Raw genomic sequence first — 25748 nt, forward strand, 5'->3', positions numbered from 1 at the left:
GCTAATTCTACCTCTTTGAAAATAATAAACATCGCTAAATCTGCTTCATCGAAAATAATGAACATCCACTACAAAAAAAGCCCAATTAGCGACGATTAATTACCGACGTTTAAATAACGTCGTAAATATGCGATGAATATTGCGACGGTTTAATCCACGATTAACATTAACCGTCGCAAATATAAATAAATGAAGAAAATTCCGTTGCAATAAATAAAGATATTTACCTAAGTGCAATTATTGCAGCAAAAGTAAAAGATAAATTTCCGTGGCAAAATCCGTAAATTAATTCATACTATATTTTGTACGAAATTTTCAAAAAAAAAATATATAGAGTTGAATTTATATAGTTAATTGAAAAAATCGTAAGAGTTATCCAACATGAAAAATACGTCACAAATTTTCGATGTTATGTTCCACGTTTTCTTCGTCATAACTTATATAACCGTAGTAAATTTCGTAGAAAATTCTCTCTCTATAAAATTAAATCTCATTTAAATAATAAAATTAAAAAAATATAATTATTTTTAAATATATTTTTTTATATAGTCTAATTAATTTAATAAATTATATATATATATATATAATTTATTTATAAATAAATTAGTAAAAAATTTAATATTATCTGCTGATAATATTTAATATAATTATAAATTAAATATATAACTAATTATATTATAAATAAGATAAAATTTTATTTAAATAGTAAAACAAATAAAATTAAATTAATTTTTTATATATATAATTAATTATAATTTATTTAATAGGTATGTATAAAAATTAATTTATAAATAATATAAAGTAAAATAACATATTTAATATGGGATAAAATTTAATATAGAAAATTAATTTATAAATAAAATAATAGATTTAATATTGCGTATTCCAATGCACGTGGATAATATTGGACTGTTGAAAAATCAATAGATAATATTAAACTGTTAAAAAAAATCCATAAATAATACGGTACGTCAAAAAATCCGTAGATGATACATGACGTCAAAAAATCTGTGGATAAAATACAGATAATACAGACCCTAAAAATTTGTAGATAACATACTGTCGAAAAATATGTAGAAACCCTTAATAATATTCTCTTAACTTTCATTCGCGAACTGTTTTACCCTGTAATTTCTTCTCTTTCACACAGAGGATGCATCATCGTCTTCCTTGCTTCTCTATCAGATTTAGGTTAATATCGTTTTGTTCCAGAATCTTCCGCCACCACCGCTGATGAATATCTCATTGAAATTGTCGTTGGCTTCAACAACATTGACGCTGTAACTGATGGTCGCGAATGAAAGTTAAGAGAATGAAATGTTCCCCTTCAAGCAAGAGTTCTCATTCGGTTCGTTTATTTTCACTTTCCTTTTTAATTACATTGCTAAAATTCGTTGTTAGATTTCAATTTTCCGTGAATCGCAAGACATCTTAGTCAAGTATACCGACAGAATTTCCGTAAGTCATCAAATTCTAGGGTTTAACTCGTTTCTGTAACTGTAATGATCTGTTTTAACTGAAGAAAATAGGTCATAATTAGATTATACACTGAAAGAGAAGTCTTCGATTTTGTTTCTATTACGTGAAGGATCTTCTGAACACGTTTGGAAAATTTGAAATGAGCTGTTCTTTGTTGCTTCTTTATAGGTAATGGTTGAAAGATATTCAAAGACTGATCTACCTGAGATGGAGAAGAAGAAGTAAGTTCTCTGATTGTATTTGAATAAATTACTGACATGATATCATCGATTTCTTTTTTAGTTAGTTAGCCAAACCATGGAAATCAAATCCATATACATTCTGCAAGCTTAGACATAATTCAATCTCTTTAAATATGCATTCACCTGATCAATGATCATCAATGTTAGGCTGGAAGGCATAAGCTAATACCCATTTTAGTTATTGGGTTGCTGCAAGTTCTTACTATCAAACTTGAAATCACTGTTTGTTATTTGAGAGTTTGTTCTATTCTGATCTGATGATGTTTTCTCAATCTGTGATCGAATTGAGAAAAGGTATATGTCTGTTGGATTGTTTATTCACATTCTGCAAGTTCTTACTATCAAACTTGAAATCACTGTTTGTTACTTCATACTTGAGAGTTCTAACCTCTTGCTTATTTCTGTCAAAGTCGACCTCGTTCTCTTCATTTTCTACTAGGAAAATCTCTATAAGCTTGAGGAAATTCTCAATTGTGACGGCGGTTGGTAAGGGGAAGAAGAAATCCGATTCTCATAGCTTCGTCTCCAGACCAGATGAAGCTGCCGGTTTTTTTCCGAAGCTCTTTTGCTCAAAGAGGTGAATTCCATCAAAATCTAATGATTATGAGTCATAGAGTCTTAATAGAGTAGAATGATAAATTTGTATGAATTTCAGTGCTTGTGATTCACTAGATTTTATCTGTTAATATTTGCTTTTATTGGTTGAATCTGATAAAATATATTTGGAGATGGTGATGAAAGTCAGTCCAATATTTGGAAATGCTTTTATTGCAGAAGAAAGTTCATGAAGATGGAACAATTCTCCCTAAATTCGCAGATGATGATGAAAGTCAGTCCAATGTCTTTTGAATATGCTTTAATCAATAGTCTTATTACCTTTTGTCTACTTTTATTAAAGTGGATTGATTAATCATGATTTACAGGAGAACTTTTTAAACAACTAAATCTTTAGCTGGAAAGTGATCTTGGACTGAAGAGCAGTAAGCAATCTCTTCTTCTCAATTGTTAATTACAGTATTATTTGAATTCAAATTGTTGTTGATCAATCTGGAGTTTATTTGTATGATGATGATCAGCTCTTGGAGAAGATAGTAACATTTCGTTTCTCACATCGAAAATAGTTATTCTTTCCCCCTCGAATGAAGACTCTTTAAGGTAGACTTTATAATTGCATTTGCATGTTCAATTAGACAAACTCTACTTCGTTTTGTTCTTCTTGCTTCATGTTGATAATGGTGGTTGTACAGATTAGTGGACCATGTTCTTTTACTTCTCAAGGACTTCGTTTTGTTCTTCTTGCTTCATGTTGATAATGGTGGTTGTACAGATTAGTGGACCATGTTCTTTTACTTCTCAAGGACTGAAGTTTGTCTTTCCACTATGTAGAACAAATTAATCTCAAGTTTTCAGTTTTGAAACTTAATACATGATCTTGTCTGATAACTATGCTCAAAATTGAGGTGCCTCATTTTGAAATATGCTCATCTAATTAGATGAATAAATGAAGTGATGCTCATTACAAAATTTTGTTTTGTTTTGTAGGTAAGTTGGGACAAGGAAATATTGTAGCTTCGAGTTTAGTTCTTTCGTCGTTGATATGTGCTTAAAGGATCGAAGTATTGATGAGTCACGTTATTTGATATATAAGACTTATTATAAAATATGTTTTAGTTTTAATGACTTTGAATTTACAATTTAATTTGAATGTATTTAGTGATAATGAATTAAAGATAATGTTATTTTGTGATCATGAATGATTAATTATGTTAGGTTATTTTGTTTTATATTTAAATTTATTTTTGAATAATATCAAAATTTTGGTGAAAAAATTAAATTATAAAATATTTTAAAATAAAATATGTGCTAAATAATAATAAAAATTAATTATTTTGAAGAAAATTCGTCAAAAAAATCGTCAGAAATAACGAAATAACGTCGTAAAGACTGTAGTAAATATTTACCGACTAAACAAATGGAATGGAAAAAATGTCCAAAAATGTAATCATAAATACTGTCGCAAAATATGTATTGGAAAAAGCGTCGCAAAAACTTTTCCGAGTAAATATCCATCCGTCGAAGTATTAGCGACACACATATTTGCAAAATAATTATTTAGAGGGAAAAAACGTCGCAAATTTTATATTCGTCAAAAATTCTGTCGATAAATTTCGTCGCAAATACACTATTTTCTTGTAGTGATCGCTAAATAAGTACAATTCCAGATATTTTAAATCACGAAACATTTTCGGCTCGTATTCATCTTTTTTATGACTCAATATCGTCCATTTAAATCGAAACCAAATTGTCAATAATTGAATCATATATATCTTGGTCTTTGGCTCGTGGCTATAAAGTGGAACACAATGTAACTATTATACCAATATTTTGAAGTAAGATGACAAAATATAGTAAAATATATATCTCCAAGTGTTGCTAAACAAACAAACTCGAAAGATGTAGAAACAACAACATGAATCAGAATTCAAATATAGAAAACTACAATTCCAATTATAAATTGACTTCTAAAGGGTATCATATAAATCACACATACACAAACACAACATTAATACAGAAACGCAGAATCTCTACTTTGAGGGAGGCGGTGTGAAGAATGGGATATTGGGCAGTGTGGTGGGCAGTGGGGGCATGGTTAACTTAGGAACCGAGGGAATAACCGGAAGTGTTGGGTTTGGAAGTGCTGGAAGTGGCGGCAAGGCACTGGGATTTGGAAAGTTGGGAAGAGCGGTTGGTAAAGTCGGCAAGGGGTTGTTTGGAAGCGAAGGAAAACCCGTTGGAAGAGGAAAGGTTGGGAGAACGGTGGGAATAGGTGGTAGAGCCACCTTGGGTAAGGTTGGGATCGGAGGGACCGTTTGGAGGAGTTGGCGAGCCGCATGACTTGTTTGGAGAGATAGAAGCAGAGCCATTGAGAGAAGAACTAAATATTTGGATGAAGGAAACATTTTTTTCTCAAGGGATTGATCTCGATTAAGATTTAGATGGTTTGTAATGATGTTTCCTTTGAGAGATAGCTAGCAATTTATAGGAGAAGAAGTAATGAAGATTGAGACAAGAAATTATGGTGTATGGTGAAGATGTGGTTGGGAGAAGCAGATGATTGGTTAACCACCTCCAACCTGATTAAATTAAGGTTGGAACTTGGTTGGTTTTGACTAACATCACTTTAATATGGGAAGGTATTTGAATTTAATAATGTTGGGTTGAGTTTATTATAATTTTTTACTTCAAAATTTAACTGTATTTTTGAATTTTGGTTTTTAAATTATACAATAATTATATTTTGGATGTTAATTGGAAGGAGGCAAATATCATCCCTCTACTCAAGCTTTGTTGAAGTGGGATAATGCGTGTCATGACTCCATTGTAGTTTCTTTGACAATTGGGAAGGACACCCATATTTTTGAGTAAGAATTTAGTTAAGAATAATTTTTGTAAATGGTTAGTGCATTTAGATGAAAGTATTTTTAGCACAATAAAAAAAAATAAAAAAAATATGTCAAGCACAAAACCCTAAAAGATTGGTTGACACAAAGCTTCTTCTCCAACAAAGCAATGAGAATTTCGGCCAAATTTATAAGTTTTGTTGCAAAAATGTTATATTAGTTTTTTTTAGGAATTAAAATAGTACTAGCATGAAAACCCGCAATCACGATCTCCTCTTAAACTCAAATCGCTTTCAAATAAAATCGAACGCATGCTATTTTGATCTCTTAAATCAACTCTTACCACATGAGTTACAATGGTGGAGTTATAATAATAATATCGTGAATAATCTTTACGATAAAACTTTGATAATTGAAAGTTTTACAATTTTTCATAAAAAAAAATCACTATAATATAAGAACAGTTTCCCAAACTAACCTTGTTTGACATTCACTTTCCCAAACTAACCTAATTTGTTCATTTATTCCCAAACTAACCTAGTTTACTATTTAAACTCAATTTTTTTTTCTTTTTTTTTTTACATTTCAAATTTATTATATATATATATAGATATATATTTAAATTATTATTTATATAAACTAAATTATTTATATTTTGATATATATTTTAAATTATTATTTTTATAAATTTAATTATTTATATTTTAATATAAATATTTAATGGTTCATTAACTTAAGACATATTTTTTTACTACCTTTAAGTTAGGAAAACAACACATTAAAAATTGATAAAATTTTTATTGTGAAATTATGTCATAATAAAAAGTTGTCAAAATTATTTTAATAAAAGAAAATTCAATAAATATAAATAATAATTTGAATGAAAAGTTGTTAAAATTATTTCAATAAAAGACAACCCAATAAATATAAATAATAATTTGAATGAAAAGTTGTCAAAATTATTTTAATAAAAGACAATCCAATAAATATAAATAATAATTTGAATAGTAAAAAAATAAATTTATGGGGATGAAAATCATACTGCTACACATATATATATATATATATATATATATATATATATATATATATATAATAAATTTGAAATGTAAATATATATATATATATATTAAAATATAAATAATTAAATTTATAAAAAAAAATTAAATTATATATCAAAATATAAATAATTAAATTTATAAAAATAATAATTTAAAATATATATCAAAATATAAATAATTTAGTTTATATAAATAATAATTTAAATATATATATCTATATACATATATAATAAATTTAAAATGTAAAAAAAAATATATATGAGTTTGAATAGTAAACTAGGTTAGTTTGGGAATAAATGAGCAAACTAAGTTAATTTGGGAAAGTAAACGTAAAAAAGGTTAGTTTAGAAAACTGTTCATAATATAACGTGAATGGAAGTGATTGTTTGATTGTTTAATTCAGTTCAATTTATGACTTGTTCATAGGATATTTTACAATAATCCTCCACCAATCAAATATCATATCAACTACTTTTTTATACATCATATCTTTCACTAAAATATTAAATATATTTTAAATTTTATATTTACTTTTTAAAAATATATTTTTGTTAACCGCATAATCATTTCTAGGAATAAGTCACTTCAACAGAAAAAAAACATTATTAGCTTTGATTGCGATTATATATCATCAATTTGTAGTCTAACACCAAACTATTAGATGGTTGCTGTAATTTCATTTATTATCTCATGTTTATTCTTTTTTATAATTTTGAATTATTATGATTATTTTATTTGTATATGAACAAATATGACAGTTCATAGTGGTTTGTAATAATTTATACAATTACTTATTTCCCAAATTTTTGTATAAAATGACTTAAATAATTTCATTAACAAAAAAAGATACAATAAAAAAATACATTTCCATGTGTAGCGACACAACAATCAATAAAATTACAATATAAGACTAACGTAAAATAATAATAAAAAAATAAGACTTCGTGAATCTCTAAGCATGGTCGATATTACAACACATCTAATTCGATGGTGACTGTGTTCACATTCATATTTCCACTAAATGTAAAGTAGGTCATCCTCCAAAATTTGATGTTAAAAATAGGAAATGATTGAGCCCCATGTTAGCTACATCTGTATTCTAACAACCTTGGTCATCTTAATTAAAATGTTGGTGTAATCCAAGTAAATCTATATTGAACGTTTCAATATTGATTATTTTTCAAGATACTAAGAATTAAAATGATAAGTGCAAACCATTTAAGTCAAATATATTTTTTAATATAGATTAATAATTAAGTGAGTTTGTAAATAGGAAGTATAACACACCCCCAATGAATTCCTCCCCATAACTTAGCACGTTCACACGTGACCTTACAGGAAATATCGCGGGGTGGCTCGAGGTTCGATCTTTTGTCTATTAGGCAATCTTTGTTTATTAAAATAAAATATTAATTTAATTTTTTTTTAAATACTTGAGAGCTTTAGAAATTAATTATAAAAAATAATTAACTTTATTCCAATTCTAATAATCTGGGACCAAATAACAATTTGGTTAAAACCTGATTTAAATTAATCAAACATAATTAATTTAAAATATTATTTATTTGAAAATAGAGTCGCCAAATAATTTTAACAAAATCAATAAAAGGTACGTGCATAAAATTATTTTATACCATAGTTTTTGTAAGGGAGTCGATTTTTAGTTACATTAGGGAAAGGGCTTTCGCTCTATGTCCTTCGCGTCCATCAAAGAACGGTTTTATTTTAAAATAAACAAAGTCTGGCTACCATAAGATTTATTTTTTAATTAGTAGTCTGGGGTCCTAAACAATGATATATTTATATTACGTAAATTACAAAATAATTTAGAAGGACGTACATGCGATTACGTTAATATAAAACTGAGTAAAAATTCTGAAAAATATCAGAAAAGTGTTAGAATTTAAAATAAATTCCAAACGGAGCCTTAGTTAAAATATTTGTTTAAGAAATATCCCAAAAATATTTAAATATCATTTTTTGACATTTTGGGATTATTTAAAAATTACAAAAATAATTTTGGATTTTGAAAAGTGGAACCAAATAGGCCTTAGGACCTGAGTCCTAAGGTCTGGGTTCAGTTTTAACCGATTTGGGCTCGGGTGGCTCGATCTAGACTAGTGTGGTCTAGATTAGGGATCAGGAGTATGGATCCATGAATTCAGAGGCTTGGTTTCGAACTCGAACTACTCGTTCAAGGGACCAGAGGGCTCGGTCCCAAGTCTATGCTTTCTCGGTCGTGAACCTGTGAGGCTCGGTCCCAAGTCAGACCTCTCGGTCTGAGGTTAGAAATCTCGGTCGGATTCCTCGGTCCTTAATCAAGAACATCAGTCTTGAATCTCGGTCTTAACTCTAGAACACCGATCATCGGTCTCTGTCCTGACTCAAGAACATCGGTCTTTGGTCTCTATCCGGACCAAAGATTCTCGGTCTCGGTCCTACAGGACTCGGTCGTCGAGGACCGAGTGTTCTTGAATTGGTCAAGAATTGTAGGTCTTGTATCTTATGATACAGATCATGACATCATGATCTGTAAGTTGCAATCACCTCATATGATTGTAGATAATAAAAGACTTAACTCTAAACACGATCAATCGATCTCTACAAAAATCAATTTCTAAAAACCATTTTTATGTCAAAGTTTGGGATCTTTAAAATTCGGCTATTTCAATGTCTGATTTTTGTTCCATTAGCTTTGAAATGATTAACATAGTCCAATACAACCAAAATAAGAATATCATTCAAGTTCTCTAACAACTTTTGAAAAAGAAATCCAAATTCAATTTTTTTAAAAATTGCAGTTGATCAAACATGATCAGGATGATGTTACAATGATCTGGAAATCATCCTAATATGTTTAGAAACATGTTTAGCAGTTGTTTGAATAAAAAATTAAAAATTCAAAAAATACATAATTTCAATCCAAAATTTCGATTAAGGTTGATTTGATCAAATCTCTTTCAATAGAAAGTTCATATAACATCTAAGGAATGATTCTAAACAAAGAAATCATACAATTGAGCCCTAGAAAAGATCAAACTTAGCAAAATATAACTTTCAATCACAAATCGAATTATAATGGATCTAGATGCTTATAAATAGAAGCTTTTCCGAAGCCTGGATCAAAACTTTGATCACCGGAGATGGTTTTCACAAAAACCAGTTCTTGGTCGGAATTTGATTATTTGATTTCGACTGTAATATGTGTTAATTGTTTGATGGTGTGATAGAGAATGACCTAGATACTATTTATACTAGGTTTAGGTCGGTTGAGGAAGAGGAATTCGAATTTAATTTGATGATCGAAGTTCTTATCCATAATTCTATCTTCATTCGTGGCATCCTAGTTCTAGGCTAAGGTGGCGATCCTAAGTATAGGGCTATTGAAGGTGAGGATAAGGCGATCACGTGTGAGCAAAAACGAAAGGATAAGGTCGACTAACGAAGGAGATAATCCTTTTAGAAGATCGTTGAAGTTCATCGCGGTCTGTTGGAATTCGCAAAGAAGCCGATCAAAACGACACTGTTTGGATTAGTCTAAAACGTGTCGTTGGCGATCTGTTGCAGATACGTCTACATTTGAGCGTTTCAGCTAATGGGTATGACGTCCCGTTCGTTGCTCAAGTGTAGCCCCGGGCGTGCGCGTGCTCTGTTACATCCGACTGCGTAGACGATTCGTGGGCGCTGGATAAAAATCCAGCACTGATTCGATGGTACAGAATCCTGTTGCATTTTAATTTTCCATTTTTGGCTAAACCTGATTATCAGTTTATATTTTTAATAAAATGATTATTGGAAATCGAATTTTAATCCCTTTCTTGCGATTTTCTTAATAAAAAATTCCACAAAATTTTATTTTGAAAAGATAATAAAAATTATGTTCATTATTTTTATTTTGGGGATTTTTAGAATATTTATTTAATTGTTTTAAACCATAAATTATACATAATTTATGTTTAAAATCATAATTAAATAATTTCAATCATTTTTGGGTTTAATTTGGGTAAAATAAATACAATATTTTAATCTCAAATTATTTTTGAATTTTTATTTAATTTTTTTTTAGTTAATATTCTAATTATCACAATAATTAATTTTTATTTGATCTTTAATCTTTTTTTGAGTTATTTTAAATTTTAAATTTTAAAATATTATTTTAATATTATTATAAATAATAATATTATTTGTAAAATATGATATGTCAAATTTTCATGATTACAATAAATAATTTTAAATCAAGTTAGACTTATAAAATTTTACAAAATTTAACTTAGTCTAACAATATTAATGTATTAGATTTACAATTATTATAAGTATTTTACAGAAAAAAATAACTAAGTTTATATTTATAAATTAAAAAATATATATTTGAATAAATAAATTCATGAAATTGATTTTGTAAATATGATTTTTTAATACTATTTATATTGTTAATTTTTAATTAATCTTATTTTTATTTATATATATATATATATAAATAATATATAACTTATATTTTTTTAAATAAATTTTATAATTTAAAATAAACATTAAGTTTACGAGTTTTAAACAATAAAATTTTCGTTTATTCTCGTATTAATAAATAAATCAATTAATAAACAAAATGAAAATATGAACTAAACAAATTTGGATCCTCTCCTACTAAAAATCTTTATTTCTTGTGTTCCCCTCTCATGGGGTAAACCAGACATTTTTAAAAAAATTAAATAAATTATAATTATACTTTTGTCGTAACCGGCAATCCCATCTTGAGCTAAAAATGAAAAAAAAATTAAATTATTTTATTTCTATCCGGAAAAGTGGCTAGTGGCTTTTTGGAAGAAAATTATGATGTGGATAATCATAGTTATGATTTAAAGATTTTTTTATATTTGTGTGTTTTTATGAATTATAGGTGAAAATTGTATTGGATAAATAGAAAATCCAAGGAAAAAAACTTAGAACAAACAAATCATGATTTGAATTACCAAATAATAACTTTTACTAAGAAAACTGATGGACAATGTAGGTCTAAGAAATGAGTAGAACCTCTAGAAAAGTCAAAAGGCCAAATCACTAGACCATGACGTGTTTGTATATAAATATTATTTTATAAAATATATTTCATATTTTAACTTAATGATTTAAATTTAAAATAATAAATATTTTAAAATCATAATTTAATTAAATTATTTATATTAAAATTAATAATTCTAATATATATATAATATATATTTATAATTCTTAAATTTAAATGATAAATTTAAATAAAATAATTATAATTTCATTTATAAATAATTTTAGTTGTGATATATTTAATTTGAATATTTTATTCTATATAAAAATTAAAATTATTAATCTAATTATCATTATTAAAATAAAATTATTATCTTAAAATATTTTATTATATATTATGATTAATTATCTTATATGATTGGGTATTTATTGAGTAATATTTAACTATGTATTTTAAATAAAATATATTGTAAATAAAATTATTATTTAAAATTATAATTAATTTTAAGAATTATAAGTAATATATATGAATTATTAATATTATTAAAAATTATAAAATCAATTTCTATTTTAAAATAATTTTATTATTTATTACTTTAAAATAAAGTTACTAAATTAAAATATTAAATTTATATTGAAAATAATTGTAAATACGGGATTAGTGATTCCGTGCTTGGCTTTCTGACTTAGAATTAAGTCAATAACTTGTGTGATTTGGATTAAATAATAACAATAAATTTTAGTACCATTCTTATTTATTATTTATATAAATATTTTAGATAGAAGTTACATTATTTAAATTTAATTAATTTTAATTTATAAAAATAAAGTGTAATCTAAATTTAATATTAATATATATTTTTAAATATATCTATTATTTTAAGATATATAATTTTTTAAAACTTTTTTTTTAATTAATATAAATTTTAATTTTTATTTACTCAAAAATAATTAGGCTGGTTCTTAAAAAGTTTTTATTTTAATATTTAATCAATCAATTTTCTAATCAATGACTTCAATTATATAACTTATTTTATTAACCAAAATACTAAAATACCTTCTAATTTAAATTATTATTTTATTTATATATATATCAATACTTTTTAAGTATTTTTACCAAAAATAATTATTACCTTTTCAAAATCATCACCTATAATTCAAATTTTTCTCTCTCTTAATTTAAAAAAGAAATCCATAACAAACAAGTCCTTTAAGTTTGTTTGATATTTTTTAGATTTTATCCTAAACTAATCTATCACTCAACCTTTTAAATCAATATTTCTATCTATTAAAATATTAGAATTATTAAATATAAATATAGAGAAAGGATAATTTGATCATAAATATTTACACATCAATTTTTTTTTTTTTAATTTGAATCAAACAAAAGTTAATAAGGAAAAACAAAAAAAAAAAAACATTTCTCAAATGAAGCCTTAAATGAAAAAAATCAAATTTATAATTTGTGGGTTATATGCATACCAATCACATAAATCGACAATATTAATTAGACCATCTTCAACCATATTTCATACCCAAACCCAAAATGGGTTTTTAGCCATTTTTTCTTTTAACCGACACCCATTCTCAAACTCAAGATGGGTTTTCAACATTTTCTCTATCTTGCCACGGTTCACAATCGCAAAATGTTTCTTTTTTTAGTTCAACCCCTAAACTTAGTTTATGTATATTTTATACAATAAACTTATTTAATTAATTTATATAATTTATTATTTTAATTTATTTTATAATTTATTTATATAACATCAATTTATAATAATGTTCAAAATTGATAATAATGTTCAAAAAATTTATAATAATATTTTTAAAAAATTATAATAATGTTTAAAAAAATTATAATAATGAAGTATATTTAATGATATTTTTTTAAATAATATTTCTTTTATCAAACAGTATTATTTTATACAATATTTTTTATAATATTTATTTTTGTGTATTATTGAATATTTATAATTAATTTACAATCAAATTTAAAATAATAGGGTGAAATTAAAATATTATGGTATAATTTATAACATTGAAAAATATATGGGTGATATTAAAAAGTTATAAAAGTGGATGTAAGAAATATTCTTTGGGTTTGAGAATAAATTTTTTGGTTGGAAAAGAATTACTATTTGATGTGACATTTACACTAAAATAAGTTTAAAAATGAGTTTTTCGTTTGGAGATAATCGTAGGTGTGTCGAATATTTCGACAAAATTTCTTCACGACATTGAATTTTGAATCATATTAACCAATCAAATTATATAAAATTCAACTTGGTATAATATTATTATTGTTGATATCCTTATTTAAAAACAAAAATAGAATTCTAAAACATCACATAATCAATTCATTTTCTTTTATAAAATAAGAAAAATAATATTATTATATGGATAAATATTTAAAATATTTAAAATTAATATATAAATAATTAAATAAAAAAATATATGATAATTAATATTTTCTTTTTAAATTTTGTGTTAATTCTAAAATGACTCATTTTGTTATTTTTTCTAATAATAGATAAGTATCAAATAGTTTATATATCACTTTAAAATATATAATTTCAAATTTTGTTATAGTTTAATTTTTTTTATTAATTTATTACATTTCATTTTTATACAAAAATAAAAAAATAAAAAATATTTTATTTCAGTATTTTATTTAATAATATATTTTTAAAACAAATATAATATTTATTTTAAAAAAAATAAATTATTATTTTTATTTAATAATAATTTAATATTATAATATTTTGTGTAAAAAAATTCATTTATATTAAAAATTAATATAAAAATATTTATTAACTATTTAAAATATATCAAAAATATAATGTTAAATATAAATATATATATATATATATATATATTTATTATATTTTATGTATATATATATATAAATAATTAATAATTTTAAAATATTAATACTAAAAAGACAAAAATATATTATTTTAAATAAATTATTTATTTATTTATTTATTAAATAATTCATTTAAAAATATCATTTAAAATAATAATTTTTTATTATAAAAAAATATTTTAATAATGATTAAAACCAAATAGTTAAAATTTTTATTTTTAAAAATACTAGTAATAATATTTATTTATTTTTTTTTACAAATCGACATTTTCAACCTAATAAGGTAACTCAAGTAATAAAGTGGTTCGTAAGAGATCAACGTAAAAACTTCGATTCTCACTTAAAACGTTTTAAGTTGAAGTAGATGTAATGACTGTGAGGTCATGTAAGCCTCCTACATTTAAATTAAAAAACTTTGAGCATTTTTTGCCTCACTTTCTTATCCTTTCTTTAACTAACCAATCATTTCATTCTAAATTTGTCCACCAATTCAATCGATCTCGATCTCTCATCTAGTGACATTACTTTCACTTTGATCAAACCAACTCATTTTATTCATAATATCATTTTTACCAATCCATTCGATCTCTCATCTCATGACCTTACTTTCACTTTGGTCAAAACAACCATCTCATTCACATATTTTAGCCACCAATATCTTTTGGACCTCTCATTACTAATTTCCTAACCTCACATCAAGTATTTTGCACCAAATCATCTTAACATTATAAACTTCTTTTACACTCACTTTGACAAACTAACCATCTAGTCATCACTGACCTCGTTACCCTCACTTCGATGAACCAACAATCTCATTAACCACCAATATCATTTCTTTACTAATGGATATATCGTATAAGTAATCTTGTGACCTCACTTCTATATCCAATCAACTCAACATTACTAACACATTTTACCCTCACTTTAGAAAACCATCTCATCATAATTGGCCTCACTTTGAGCAATTTGCACTCTAACCATCTCATATTCATCACTTCAGCAAACTAATCACCAATCGAGTCGACCTATCATCTCGTGACATCACTTTCACTTCGGTCAACTCTCATTCACATATTTAAACACCAATATCATTTGTTCCTCAACGGACCTCTAATAACTAATCTCATGACCTCACTTCTATTGTTTTACATCTCCAACCATCTCAATATTACCGATCTTTTTACCCTTACTTCGGTTAACCAACCATATCTTCATTTAACCATCATATCGTTTGTTCATCTAATAGACATCTCATTTCTAATTTTGTGGCATCACTCCAATCATTTTGCACCCAACCATCTTAACATTATCGGTATATTACTCTAACTTCAATAAACCAACCATCTCGTTCACATATTTAACCACAAATATTTTTTTACCGACCTCATATCATCACTTCAAAAAACTAACCACCAATCCAATTGACCTCTCATCTCATGACCTCACTTTAACTTTGTTCAACTCTCATTCACATATTTAACAATCAATATCCTTTGATCCAGACATCTCATTAATAATATTGTGACCTCACTTTGATCATTTGAACCCCAACCATCTCAACATATATTTAACCATCATATCGTTTGTTGATCTAATGAACATCTCATTACTAATATCGTGACTCACTTTGATCATTTTGCACCCAATCATCTTAGCATTAATGGTCTCTTACACTCACTTCGATCAACCAATCAACTCATTCACATATTTAACTACAAATATTCTTTGTTATCGACCTTTTATCCTCACTTCGGAAAACTAACTACCAATTCAATCGACCTCTCTTCTCGTGGCCTCACTTTCACTTCGTCCAACTCTCATTCACATATTTAACAATCAATATCTTTTGTTCCAGACATCTCATTAATAATCTTGTGACCTCACTTCGATTATTTGTCACCCCAACCATCTCAACATTACCGACCTCCTTACCTTCATTTCAGTCAGTCAATCATCTCATTCACATATTTAACCATCAATATCGTTTGTACATTTAATGGACCTCTCATTACGAATCTTTGTCCTCACTTGGATCATTTTGCACCCAATCATCTCAACATTGACAACCTTTTACCCTCATTTCGGCAAACCAACCATCTCATTCACATATTTAACTATCAATATTGTGTGTTCCTCTAATGGAACTCTCATTCAAGTGAGGTTACTTCGATCATTTTGTACCAAACCATCTCAATCATTATCGATTTTTACCTTCACTTTAGAAAACCAACATTCTTATTCACATATTTTAACCACCATTGTTTCTTTATAAGAATTTTATAATAGTTTAAAAGTTGCTCCTAACGGGATTCGAATATTAGTTTTTATTATGTATCAATAACACTTTAACAACTAAAACACTTAAGATTATTAATTCATATTTATAATTTATGTGTATGTATATATAATTTATATAATTAACAATTCTAAAAAACAACTCAATTCATATTAAAATAATCTCATCCTCTAACATTAAAAAAAAATTATAAAAATTAATAAAAAAAATATATAAAAATATTGCAAGTTCATCTATATATGTTTATAAAAATATTTGTTTGAATTAAAAATATTAAAGTTATTTGACTTCATTATTTAGAATCTTGCATTTATAAAGTATATGTTGCAAAGTCTTATATATATATATATATATATATATATATATATATATATATATATATATATATATATATATATATATATATATGTCATTCTTAATTTTTATTTTAATATCGTTACAAGTTTCGAAGACCAGTGAACCTGCAAATTAACAACTCGATTCGTTTACATCCACATTAAGGGTTATGCGAGAATTGTTGTTTGTAGTTAAGTGTTATTATATATAATAAAAATGTCGCAAGTTTATCTCTATATCTTTATAAATATATTTTGTTGAATTTAAAATATAAAAGTTATTTAGCTTAATTTGATAGAGTTTTAAATTTATAAAAATATATATTACAAGTACAAGTCTTATATAGGTAATTTTAATCTTATTTTTATTTAATGAAAATTACATCAAGTTTCAAAGTTTCGAGGACGGGTTAACCAATAAATCAACAATTTATTCCATTAACACTCACTTAAAGATTTGTGGGTTATGTTGTGATAACCTAAGAATTTTAGTTAAGTGTTATTATATATATATATTTATTCAAATATATATATATATATATTTATATATATATTTATATTTATTGTATCATTATTATGTACAAATATATTAATAAAATTTATAAAAAACAATCGCGTTACAAAATCATTAATACTCACAAATTAATTATATGAAAAAAACAATAATAAGATATTAAAATATACACAAAACATTAAAAAAAATATAGAATTAATGGTTAGTAATAGAACAATTAAACCATCAAAATACTTTAAATAGAAAGAGTATAAAAAACTAACAGTCTCAAATAAACTAGCATTTAGCCCGTGCATTTGCACGATTAATAATATAAATCTAGTATTTTTAATTTTATTTTTAACCGTTTTAAATTTAAAGGCGGGTTAACCCACAATCCGACCCAAAACCCAAAACCCTAAACCTAAATCCGACCCAAATATCCAAATTAACCACAACTCTCGACCCGACAATCCGGATACTTTAAAAATTAAGCATCATTATATATATAGAGAGAGATTAGTTAGTTAAAAAGTTGAACTTATATTAATATTAAAACGTCCCACGTTTATCAAATTTGGTGTTGAATTAAAAATATAAAGTCTTTGTAGCCTAGTTGGTTAAAGAGTTGTACTTGTTTTGTTAGGTTACAAGTTCGAAACATACCTCTAGCATTTTTAATTTTATTTTTAACAGTTTTAAATTTAAAGGCGGGTTAACCCACAATCCGACCCAAGTATCCAAATTAACCACAGCTCTCGACCCGGCAATCCGGACACTTTAAAAATTAAGCATCATTATATATATATAGATTAGTTAGTTAAAAAGTTGAATTTATATTAATATTAAAACGTCCCGCGTTTATCAAATTTGGTGTTGAATTTAAAATATAAAGTCTTTGTAGCCTAGTTGGTTAAAGAGTTGTACTTGTTTTGTTAGGTTGCAAGTTCGAAACATACCTCTAACATTTTTAATTTTATTTTTAACCGTTTTAAATTTAAAGGCGGGTCAACCCACAATCCGACCCAAGTATCCAAATTAACCACAGCTCTCGACCCGGCAATCCTGACACTTTAAAAATTAAGCATCATTATATATATATAGATTAGTTAGTTAAAAAGTGAATTTATATTAATATTAAAACGTCCCGCGTTTATCAAATTTGGTGTTGAATTTAAAATATAAAGTCTTTGTAGCCTAGTTGGTTAAAGAGTTGTATTTGTTTTGTTAGGTTGCAAGTTCGAAACATACCTCTAATATTTTTAATTTTATTTTTAACCGTTTTAAATTTAAAGGCGGGTCAACCCACAATCCGACCTAAGTATCCAAATTAACCACAGCTCTCGACCCGGCAATCCGGACACTTTAAAAATTAAGCATCATTATATATATAGATTAGTTAGTTCAAAAGTTGAACTTATATTAATATTAAAATGTCCCGCGTTTATCAAATTTGGTGTTGATTTAAATATATAAAGTCTTTGTAGCATAGTTGGTTAAAGAGTTGTACTTGTTTTGTTAGGTTGCAAGTTCGAAACATACCTCTAGCATTTTTAATTTTATTTTTAACCGTTTTAAATTTAAAGGCGGGTCAACCCACAATCCGACCCAAGTATCCAAATTAACCACAGCTCTCGACCCGGCAATCCGGACACTTTAAAAATTAAGCATCATTATATATATATAGATTAGTTAGTTAAAAAGTTGAATTTATATTAATATTAAAACGTCCCGCGTTTATCAAATTTGGTGTTGAATTTAAAATATAAAGTCTTTGTAGCATAGTTGGTTAAAGAGTTGTACTTGTTTTGTTAGGTTACAAGTTCGAAACATACCTCTAGCATTTTTAATTTTATTTTTAACCGTTTTAAATTTAAAGGCGGGTCAACCCACAATCCGACCCAAGTATCCAAATTAATCACAGCTCTCGACCCGGCAATCCGGACACTTTAAAAATTAAGCATCATTATATATATATATAGATTAGTTAGTTAAAAAGTTGAATTTATATTAATATTAAAACGTCCCGCGTTTATCAAATTTGGTGTTGAATTTAAAATATAAAGTCTTTGTAGCCTAGTTGGTTAAAGAGTTGTACTTGTTTTGTTAGGTTGTAAGTTCGAAACATACCTCTAACATTTTTAATTTTATTTTTAACCGTTTTAAATTTAAAGGCGGGTCAACCCACAATCCGACCCAAGTATCCAAATTAACCACAGCTCTCGACTCGGCAATCCGGACACTTTAAAAATTAAGCATCATTATATATATATATAGATTAGTTAGTTAAAAAGTTGAATTTATATTAATATTAAAACGTCCCGCGTTTATCAAATTTGGTGTTGAATTTAAATATAAAGTCTTGTAGCCTAGTTGGTTAAAGAGTTGTACTTGTTTTGTTAGGTTGCAAGTTCGAAACATACCTCTAACATTTTTAATTTTATTTTTAACCGTTTTTAAATTTAAAGGCGGGTCAACCCACAATCCGACCCAAGTATCCAAATTAACTACAGCTCTCGACCCGGCAATCCTGACACTTTAAATATTAAGCATCATTATATATATATAGATTCTCACTAAAAAAACATCCAAAATAAAGTTTGATCCGGGTTAGTTTCTTCAAAAATAAAACTTAATTTAAAAATATTCAAAAATTGAACCCCATTGACTATATATAATTAATATAATTCAATTCAAAATCAAGCCAAATCTCGATTTTAAAGACCACTTTTATTGCTAACAAGCTTGATTTGAATCCATTATTGGACAAATACTAGGTGATTATTGGACACTAGGTGATTCAATTTCCTTTCTTTGATTTATTACCCTTATCCCATTTTGTTTAGCGAGAGAAAAAGAATAACTAAGCATTTATAGTTTGAAATTTCCTTAAAAGAAGCTAGCAATTTAGAGGGAGAGAATGCTTGAGTTATTTTGTTTAGAATACGTCTAATTTTCACAAGTTAAACACATTACTCGTAAACACATTACTCGTAAACACATGAATGCATGCTTGAGAATTTGGTGTACGGAGAAGATGGACGGGTTGTTCACCACTAAAATAAGCCAGGTGGAATGGGAGACAATCATATGGGGAAGGAACAAAATTATATATATATAAAATAACACCTTCATTGGCTCTTCTTGGTTTAAATTAATCTGATCAACATATAACCAATTCTACAAACTCTAATTATCATTAATTAATTAATTAATTTTCCATGTAATGGGGTCAGATGACATTCTAATTGAGTTAAAGACAATGCATTTGATGAATATAGGTTAATTATTTATACTTTCCTACTTGATTATTTATAAAATGCATGTACGCGATAAAAAATGGATAGAACTTGCAAGTCTTATTAAATACTTTATTAATTTTAGTTTCATTAAATACAGCTAATGAAATAGAAGACGAAGAAGATAAAGATTAGCAAGTCTTTCCACTGCTCTCGTGAAACATTTAGTAAAAGATACTTTAAAATCAACAATTGTTATATTTTTCTACATGATCAACAAATTAGGTAATTTCTTTAAAATTAACAATTGTTTTTGTTCTTATCATGGGTTGTGGTATTGGTGTGCTCGTGTCTTCTTTAATGTCAGTTTAATTCATCTATTTTATGGATAGGCTCTATGACATCCATAAATCATATTTTCTAAACCGTGTTAGGGATGGGGGAAACATGAACATACATAAACGAAAAACAGTAACATATGCAGAAGCGTTTTATCATTTATAAAGAAGTGGTGCTACAAAATTCCGGTATTTTAAAACAAAATACGATCCTTTACTACAAAAGATACGGTCTTTCAGACTAAGTCTCTACAATTACTCAGTCTTTACAAGATACGGTCCTTCAGTCTCGGTCCCTCCTTCCACACACATCCCCTACACCTTGCCCAACTCCAAGTCTTCCTTCACTTGTCAATTAAAAATTATTATTATGTACCTACACCACACAAACATAGTGAGTCTAATGACTCAACAAATATTTAAGATTTCAAAACCTAGATGTGATGATTTACTTATGCATAAAAAGTTCATAAAATGGAATTTAAAGCTTCTTTGAATCCATGTGTTTTAAAATAATTTATCATAGTGATGATACTGTAACATCTTGAGCACATATTTGGTCCTTGACCTTGAGAGTTGATCCTAAAGGTGAGGAATCCGTTTTAAGCACATATTTAGAAGGACACTCTTCGAAGTCAACATCTAAAGTCCAAAGCCTGGTTAGACACTTTTCTATGTGGGTAAGATCTTCCAAAGCTCATCTCAGAAGTTTAGTCTCATAGAGCACAGCCCGTACTTTGGAATTAGACTACCAAAGATTATCTTGGTTATCCCTCCTCCCATATCCGTCAATTTCCATACATCATTATTCACAATGATTCCATTAAAACATTTCATACCTTGGAAAACAGATCATACATTGGAAAATATGGTTTCATCTTTGTTCATCATTAAGAACATGGATATGCAATGAAATCATGCTTTAAAACAGTATGCATCATTTATAGAATATACATGAATTTTATAGCTTTGTGTGGGTTTCTAAAGATATTTAGGAAAGCTTGCTTGCCTTATATTTTAAAGATGCTAAGGATGATTATATTTCTTAGTGAAGAGGGAATTATATTATCTTAATGGAATGAATCTAGGGTGAAGAATATATATATAGTGGCATTCAAGGTCAGTTGAGATAGCATAAGGTGGTATCTTACTACTTAAGATTGATGGTCGTAGCATGGGGTGTATAACTTGCTAATTAAGATTGTTGGTCATAGCATATGAATTCTTAGTATGAGGTGGGTAAACTTAATACTTAAGATAAAAAGGTATGGGAAGATCCTACCATGAAGTGGTCATAGCACAAGGTGGTTAAACTTTTGACATAAGATAGCAAGGCATGAGGTGGTCTTAGCATGAGGTGTGTGAAGCATGAGGTTCCTCAAACATGAGGTGGGTGAAGCATGAGGTGTGTTAAGCATGTGGTGTTAAGCATGTGGTGGAAAAACAAAGCTATGGGCAGAAGTCTCGGTCGGATCTCTCGGTCCTAACTCATGAATATCAGTGGGATCCCTCGGTCCTACTCAGATTTCCTCGATCCTACTCATATTTCCTCGGTCTTACTCAGATTTCCTCGGTCCTACTCAGATTTTCTTAGTCTTAGGTTTCGGATTTCCTCGGTCCTAGGTTCCAATCTCCTTGGTCCTTGGTTTTGGCCCTGACCGAAGATATTCGGTCGGAAATGAATTTTAGGGTGTGATAGGATCAGTTTAATGAGATTTGTGATTTTATTGGATTTTTTCTTTTCTTACAATCATATAAGATTTCTATTAGTTGTAGGACGTAACTTGGTGTTTGAAAAAAAGTTAATAAGATTGTTGTTTCAACCAAATAATATTTGGTTGTATTGTTTTTTTTATATGAAGTATTTTACCTATGTTAGGCTTTGTTTTTTATAGTTTTGAGATGCCTAATTAGATTTTCATGTCTTGAGAAAGGGGAAGAGATGAAATAAGTGAGAGTTTTAATTAAGGTTAAGATTTGTTTGAACTTGTATTTTTCTAATTAATAAATGATATACCCGTGAATTATACTTGAACATGCTAACTTGACTTGGTTTTTAATGTTAATTAAAATTTCAGTTACTTTAAATAAATTTGATACATTTTGTAATTTTATAATAATAATAAATTGAATATTGTTGATTATAAATATATAATTGAGACAACCTCAGGTTCATAGAGAAATATGATATTTCTCTACTAAAGGCTGATTAGTAAAGATATAGTGACTTTGTGAAATAAAATATTGGACATTTTATAATTCAAAATAAAGATATATGGTAAATTATAGACTATAAAATAGAACACAACCCAAAAAATAAAGCAGCCAAAGAATACTTAAAATTAAGTAAGCAATAGAACTAAAATATGCAACCCATCCATTAATTAGATTACTAAAATAAAAAAAAAAAGACTTCAACTTGATTACAAGGAAAGCAATGACTTATTATTTGGATTCTTAAACAAAACGTTTCGTCTAATTCGTTCATCCTGTAAACATTTCGATGAAAAGCAGCAGTGAGCATCGCTGTCGGATCACCCAAGACAAATCCTGTCAAAGTACTTGCAACTGACAGCGGCTCCCACCAAGATTCTTCTCCAGTAGTACCACGTCGACTGATCATCATCATCCCTGATCTCCTACTAAGCGGGGCCGCCGTCTCAAGGGACCCACGAATGTCCATCACCATCTCCCTCATACAATAAACATGACACCAATAATCCCCGCACGTAGACACGTAAGACCACCCCGGCACCCTTTTGTTTGTCCCAGGCCCAAATAAAATAGTTTCTTGCAACGAAAACAAGCTTTGCTCTTGCTTTTTCCTCCAACGACCTCCTCATTCCTTTCGTCCGCCTGCAGGATTAATTCTGAATCGGTGAAGCGGATGTTGAGATGCAGATTGTTGCAGCAAGGGTGGAGGTCCAAGCCACGGTCCTCGCAGTGGTAAACGAAGCCAAGGATCTGTTTTCCGCATGCATCGCAAAAGCGGGGCTGGGACTTGGAAGTACTGGAAGGGAGGTGGCGGAGGCAATCGAAGTTGTGACCGGGGAAATGAGGGTTTTTGATGACGAGTGAAGGGCGGTGGCATTCCTTATGGAGATCGTAATTGCAGATATCGCAAGAGTAGCGAACGCCAAAGCCACGTTCCTTGCAGCCGTCGCACTTGAAGTATGAATTACCTTTGTTACAATCATTTGTAGACTTGAGTTCTAGTTCGTGCCCTTTCAGGCAACAGTACTCGTCGTTAATATTTCTAATTGTGGTAGCCATTGATGAATTAATGATATGATATTAATTGGGAAGGTTTATCTATATATAATTAGTTCGTGAACACTGAACAGACAACATTCCGAGAAGGTTCCTGTGTGTGTAGTAAGATCAAGTTTAAGTTATTGAAATAACAACAAAACAATCACCAAGTCTTAGTCAAGATTTTAACCGTACAGCGCACGTAGACCGAGGGAGATAGGAACCATACAAATTTATATTTTTAATTTAATATTCAGGACAAAGAGTCAGAAAATAAGATTCAAACTAAAAACAAAAGTTCAAATTTATTATTTGATTAAGCAAAGTTATTAATACAAACTTAAGAGGTGTTGATCGAATTTGGGTTTTGATTGGTGATTATTTTAATAAATATGTAAGATTTCTTTTTATATTAATATATAATAATAAAATAAAATAAAATAAAAAAATTATTTTATATTTAGGGCTAGCATGATATTTGATTATTTAAATTCTCTAAAAAAAAATATTATGTTTGATTAAATTTCTAAAAACCAATTTTTTAGTCTTAAAATCAAAAATAATTTTTAATTTTTAAAGATAAATTAATTTTATATAATTAAATAATGGATAGATTTAGTATTTAAATAGATAGAAAGAGAGATTAGATTGTTGAAAGAAATGATAGTCTTTTGGAATAAAACCCAAAAAAACCATTGATCAAACGAGTCCTAGCTAAGTGAATGAATTTAGATTAAATTGGGTTATTTAAATTGAAGAAAAAAACGAAGAAAAAACCAACCTAATCTATATTTAAAATGATTGTACCCATCCATCCCTACATATATCAATATCAATCGATTTGGTGTCAGGTTAATTCCGTCTTTTATTCTTTCTTTCTTAACATTATTTTGGCTGGTTTTTCTCTTTGGTTATTAGGATAAAATTAACTATTTGGCTACAAACTTAACCATTATATTACTTATTTAATTAATATATTTATCTATTAAAATATTAAAATTATTCATATTTTTTAATATAAATTAATTATAAATAAAAATTTAGAGAGATGAAATAATTTAATAAAATAAAATAAAAATTAATACTTTTATACTTTTAATCAAACAAAGTTTTTATGGGAAAAAAAAAAACACCACCAAAAAACAACTTCCTCAACTGAGCCCTAATAATGTTTAAAAAATAGTAAATATATCAGTTTCCACTTGACACGGCATGCCACGTCAAGCCAAGACACGTATAGTTATAGTACACACGGAGAGAGAAAAATGAGGTAAGTTCTTTGAAAATATTTGAAGATTTTTTTTGTTGTCTCAAATAAAAAATCTGATCATTTTGTCTATTGAAGATACTGAATTACCTAATGATTGAGACCATATTGGATTTATGTTTTTTGGTTTCAAGTATGGTTGAGAAAGTTTACTACTTTTCTCAAACATTATTCATTAATAATATGATTGTAGAAAAAGAAACTTAAAACCAAAAGAGGGTTGGATCACTAAGAAACAATTGAAATATTTTGATAAACACAAATTGTAATTGAAATGGATAAAAGTACTAAATTATTATTATTATTATTATTTTAAATCTTTACAAATAATTTAATAACTAATAAATTTACACAATATCATCATTTACCTCTATACGATTGTATAGATACAAATTGTTGCAATAATAAATTAAACATAACTAAACATGTTTTCGATCTTCATTTTCTATATGATAAAAACTTTTTAATGAGTTTTTCAAAATTT

General features: G+C 27.2%; 1 long non-coding RNA gene across 3 annotated transcripts; it reads left to right on the forward strand.

Moving 5' to 3' along the window:
- Positions 1-1046: 1046 nt before the first annotated feature.
- LOC124922492 lies at positions 1047-3435 on the forward strand. Of its 3 annotated transcripts, none has more exons than XR_007097821.1 (6): positions 1047-1348; positions 1648-2298; positions 2496-2550; positions 2645-2701; positions 2798-3181; positions 3264-3435. It is a non-coding gene; the product is annotated as an uncharacterized LOC124922492 (long non-coding RNA). The 3 variants fall into 3 exon arrangements; XR_007097820.1 differs by having other exon boundaries at positions 2798-2876; XR_007097822.1 differs by lacking the exon at positions 1047-1348 and adding an exon at positions 1433-1458 and having other exon boundaries at positions 2798-2876.
- Positions 3436-25748: the final 22313 nt, after the last annotated feature.

Source organism: Impatiens glandulifera, chromosome 1 (genome assembly GCF_907164915.1).
Source record: "Impatiens glandulifera chromosome 1, dImpGla2.1, whole genome shotgun sequence".
Taxonomy (NCBI): Eukaryota; Viridiplantae; Streptophyta; class Magnoliopsida; order Ericales; family Balsaminaceae; genus Impatiens; species Impatiens glandulifera.